Here is a 5,406-nt window from a genome sequence, read left to right as displayed (position 1 = left end):
CACCCTGTGTCGAATGGCTTTGAGTCCGCTTCTTGAGCCAACACTTTTAACTCTATTAACTAAAATCTATCTCTCCTCATCTAGGGACCAGTAGGATACAAGTGATGCCCCACCAAGACATCCAGTACCTCCTGACCACAGAGGTCAACATGGTCCTCCAGGTGGATCTCAAGACCCCTCCCCCTCATCTAAGATCAGATAGGGCAAGAGTCCTGTGAATCCTCAATAGACAGGGACAACGGCCACGTTCAGCAGGAAGCAGGTACAGAAAAGGAGATTTCCTGTTCCTCAACTTCCCATAGAGATTTATGGGGATCACGTCTCTCAAGGGGGACATAGGGCAGGTAGTTAGAGACAGGAATTGGATCTCCAAGACGCCTGAATATGTCAAGTAACATTCCTGCACTCCAACATAGTCTACGAGAAGTAACTGCCAAAAGAGCTCCCCTCTCCGCCCAAACTTACCCTTGTTTACCATAATCGCTAGCCATTATCAATCATAGGTATCAATCAAACAGCCCCACACCTAGAGAGGAGTAGCCCATTTTAGAAGAGAAAGAAATAAAAACTCCAAGTCCTAACCAGTCAGCTCCTTTTGAGCCAATCCTTTGTGGTCAGGCTCACTCCTATCTCTGGAGTGTAACTTCACTTCTAATAAACTGCTCTTTCACCACTATATTTCTGTGTCTCGTTCAATTCTTTGTTCGAGAGGCCAAGAACCTGGACACCATGACAAACAGTACCTGCTCTCCGGTAACAGAACTGGAGCTCCCAACACTGGGCTCCCTCTCCACCTAGAACAGTGGTTCTCAACCTTCCTAATACCATGACCCCTTAATACAGTTCCTCATGTTGTGGTGACCCCCAACCATAAAATTATTTTCGTTGCTACTCTATAACTGTAATTTTGCTACTGTTATGAATCATCATGTAAATATCTTTTTGTTTTCCGATGGTCTTAGGCGACCCCTGTGAAAGTGTCGTTCAACCCCCAAAGGGGTTGTGACCCACAGGTTGAGAACCGCTGGCCTAGAAAGTAGTTTGTCTTCTGACTGCTGGTTAGGGGGAAGGAGGTGATTTAGGAGACCCAGGCTCCCACTGGGAACAACTGAGAAATACTGATAAAATAGTTTATGTCCTTGAAACCTTCAACATGCAAACACAGTGAGGAGGTCCAGCCAAGGTCTAGGGGAGGCCCACTGCCTAGAGAGGTGAGGTCAGGGAGCCCAGAGCTCCAGTTTCACTTTTGTTCTGAAGGCATTTGCCGAACCTGAGGAAATCAACAAGAAAGCTATCTGAACTTTTGGCTGCCTTGAGGAACTGAGCAGAAAAAGAAATGAAAGCCTGGTGTCCAACAAGGGTGGGACCCTGATACACTACTCCCCACATTAGGCAGCAACTGTGAAATGCTGCTTCCTAGAAACATTAGTGAATCTGAAATAAATAGTCCATTCAGGAACTTACAGTCACTTATGGTTTCTCCATCCCTGAATTATAGGGGTGACTCAATCCTCAAATTTGGGTTGGGCAGTCATGGCCTAAAATCTCCTTGGGCATCAAGAAACAACTAGGACAAGCCTCCTGGAAAAGATAGCATTATTTTAGGCTGCAAATAATTCCTACACGTAATATTTTTATTATTATTATTTTTTTAAAAAAAACAAGTTCTGACCAGTTTTACTAAAGAAAAAATTTTCAAGATTTACTCTTCCCCAGTGTGTTCTGGCATGTTACTAATGATATCAGAATCCCCTGAATCAGTGACAGCCAGTGTGCATGCTCTGTAGCATTCTCCACACACTGTGCCCAGTTCAATCTTATTGCCACTGTAGTGATGGTTACCTGTCCTGGCCAACATGGATAGTATTCTATTTCATATTTCCTCATGGCTGGGCAGTTGTTGGCAAGGATGATAGTTTTGCTTTGCCTTGTCTGGTCATTTTCAGAGTATGCTTGTACCCTAGCATGTACTTTCCACTTTTCATAACAAGTTGGAGCCTAGAGTTGATTAACTCCAGCGACTTTTTCGTCTTCTTTGCAGCCACCATCTCCCTGCCTTAGGTGTGGGACGGCCCCCAACCAAGAGCAGCCGCCAAGATGGCAGGGAAGCAGGAAAGGTCTGCACGTAATATTTTTTAAATGGTCGAGCATACAAGCAAAGCCAACCAAGATAACATGAGCCAGAAAAGGCAGTAATAAGTTTCAATTGAGGCAGAACTGCACAAACTTTAGAATTTGTAAATATTAGACACATGCTGTAAAACAAATATGCTTTCCATGTTCAAATACAGACAGATAATAATTTGAGTGGGAAACTGGAAATTATAAAAGGTGACATCGTAGATTTTAAAAAGAACCTGTATTAGTTTGCTGGGGCTGCTATAACAAAGGACCACAAGCTAGATGGCTTGAAACAACAGAAATTTATTGGATCCCAGTTCTGGAGGCTGGAGGTCTGAAATTAAGGTGTTGGAAGGCCATGCTCCCTCAGAGATTCTGGCTAGAATCCTTCCTTGCCTCCTCTTAGCTTCTGGTGGCTGCTGGCAGTTGGTGGCATTCCTTGGCTTGCAGCTGACCTTTGCCAGTCCAATCTCTGCCTTCATATTCACATGCTGTTTCCTGTTTCCTCAAATACACTTCCCTCTGTGCATGTCTGTCTCTGTGCCCAAATTTCCTTTTTTTGTACAGACACCACTCATATTGGATTAGGGCCCACCCTAGTAACCCCATCTTAACCGGTTAAATCTGCAAAGATACAATTTCCCAATAAGGTCACACTCTGAAATATAGGGGGTTAAGATTGCAGCATATCTTTTGGGGGTAACACAACTCAGGATACAACAGAACCCAATAGAAATTTTAAAATTGAAAAAATAAATAACTAAAATTAAGGTAAACCTACTAAACCATCAACAAAATGAAAAGACAATCTACAGAGCGGGAGAAGATATTCAGAAATGATACATCAGATAGGGGGTTAGTATCCAAAATATATAAGAAACTCATACAACTTAGCATTAAAAAAATCATACAATCCAATTTAAAAATGGGCAGAGGAGGGGCCAGCCGAGTGGCTCAGTTGGTTAAGAGCTCACTCTTAAACACCTTAAGAGTTGGTTCGAGCTCTGAGCAACAGGGTCCCTGGTTTGATTCACGGCCCGAGCTGAGCTGCCAAAAGGTGGTAGGATGGCTCAGCTATAAATAAATAAATAAATAAATAAATAAATAAATAAATAAATAAAATAAAAATGGGCAGAGGACCTAAACAGACATTATGCCAATGAAGACCTACAGATGGCCAAGAGACATATGAAAAAATGCTCAATGTCACTAATCATCAGCGATATGCAAATAAAAACCACAATGAGGTATCACCTCACACCTGTCAGAATGGACATTATCAATAAATCAACGAACAGATGTGGAGAATAGGGAACCCTGGTGCACTGTTGGTGGGGTTATAAATTGGTGCAGCCACTATGGAAAATAGTATATGAAGATTCCTGAAATTAAAAATAGAGCTGCCATATGATCAGCAATTCCAATTCTGGGTATTTAGCCAAAGAAAACAAAAACACTAAATTGAAAAGTTATATGCACGCCTATGTTCATTGCAGCATTATTAGGAATACCTAAGATATGGAAGCAAACTAAGTGTCCATCAGTGGATGAATAGCTAAAGAAGATGTGTGTGCCTCTGTGTGTGTGTGTGTGTATAATAAAATCTAGCCATATGTGACAACATGGATGGACCTAAAGGACATTATGCTAATTGAAATAAGTCAGAGGAATAGAAATACTGTATGATTTTACTTATGTAGGGAAGCTAACAAAACAACAGAAATAGACCCATACATATAAAGAGCAAGCTGATGATTGCCAAAGAGGAAGGGGAATAAAGAAAAGAAAAAAATAAGAAGGACAAAAGAACCATAATAAAAGAGCACGACTGAAGTTTGATGAAATGGAGGGAAGAAAAAGTAGTGGTGGGATTTTGTTTCCATTCCACCAAATGAACAACTGACGTGTCCACCTGCATGAGAGTAATAAGGATGCCAACAGGGACCCAAAGGCACATTTTAAAGACATATTCTGGGAAAGAGAAGGCATTCTGTCATTTCCCAGTATGAGAGCCGATGGAAGAAGCTGATATCAGGCCTTTTCTATATCAACACATCAGCCATAGTGAGGCAGAAGAGAGAGGAAATAGATCAACATGACAAAGAGGGTCCTGGGAACATCTCCAAAGTCAGAATGAGAGTTTTAGGTGGTAGTGAGGTCTCCATCTATCAGGGTGTTCAAGCACAAATGAGAATCTTAAAAGGGACGGTTTCAGTGGGACTCACCTTTGGAGCAGATGCCCTCATAGTTTTTTCAGAGCTCAGTTACTGTGATGTTTCCCAAAGCAGAGCTAGAGATGAAGGTCGTAGCAGTGACTCACTCCCGTTCGGCTAGCACGTGAGAGAGTTCACCGCCTACAGAGGTTAGTCAGCTGGACGGAGACCTCTCTTGAATTCACTCCCAGAAAGCCATGACACTGAGCTGACCTGCCTTTCTGATTCCACGTTTTTGTTTTACAGGTTTCATGTTGCCAGGCAAGTCTTGTGTTCATCCTCGTTTATTTACCTTGCATCTCATGGAGATTTATATATACGTACATGTTATTTTTCATTTTAAAGTCTCTTTACCTTCCTAATTGTACACCTGCCTCCAAAAATCATTCCAGTTTTGGATTAAACAAAGCTGTCTTTCCAGTCATATTCCTTCATTGTTTTGACAGAATTGTCAGGGGGCCTCTCTCTAAGCCTCATCACCACCCTCAGAAGAGCTGCTCACACAGGAGTGAATAAGTTGACTTGTCTGATTTGTAGGAACCATAAGCATGATATGGTTTATTTTGGTGGAAAGACAATGTATTTGGTGGCTGTGGATGAAGCTCATAGATTCAAAGCAGCAACCAAAGAAACAGGCTCGAGGAGGCGGGAGCGGGCGGCCCCGGGGGCTGAGCAGCAAGTCTCCGTCGTGTCTCTGATCAGGATGCGACTAGTGGGTGAAAGAACACCGACTGTTCTCAGAGATTTCACCACATCTCAAGATTCACATTTCTATATAGTAGCAACAAACACGTGAAACCTGGAATTAAAATGTTATATTAATTTAAATTTAAAGCAATTGAAAATTGCTCCATAAAAGGGGAAATACTTAAGGACGCATCTAAAAAAACATGAACAGGATCTATGTGCTGAAAACTAGAAACCGCAAATGAAAGTGATCAACGAAGGTATAAATCAATAGAGAGCCACACTGTGTTCATGGATTGGAAGACAAACATACCAAATGTCAGCTCTCCCCTTATAGATATGTATAGATATGACACAACTTACGTCAGAATCCCAGTAGGATTTT

The 5,406-nt window shown here is 41.9% G+C and overlaps 1 pseudogene; it reads right to left on the bottom strand.

The window, feature by feature from the left end:
* Positions 1-1,702: 1,702 nt before the first annotated feature.
* Positions 1,703-2,048, bottom strand: LOC109378329 (60S ribosomal protein L30-like; annotated as a pseudogene).
* Between the last annotated feature and the right edge of the window lie 3,358 nt (positions 2,049-5,406).

The sequence above is a fragment of the Hipposideros armiger genome, unplaced genomic scaffold, assembly GCF_001890085.2.
Source record: "Hipposideros armiger isolate ML-2016 unplaced genomic scaffold, ASM189008v1 scaffold_1879, whole genome shotgun sequence".
NCBI classification, from domain to species: domain Eukaryota; kingdom Metazoa; phylum Chordata; class Mammalia; order Chiroptera; family Hipposideridae; genus Hipposideros; species Hipposideros armiger.
The sequence above is the reverse complement of the archived record's forward strand: the minus strand, read 5'-3'. Positions and strand labels throughout refer to the sequence as shown.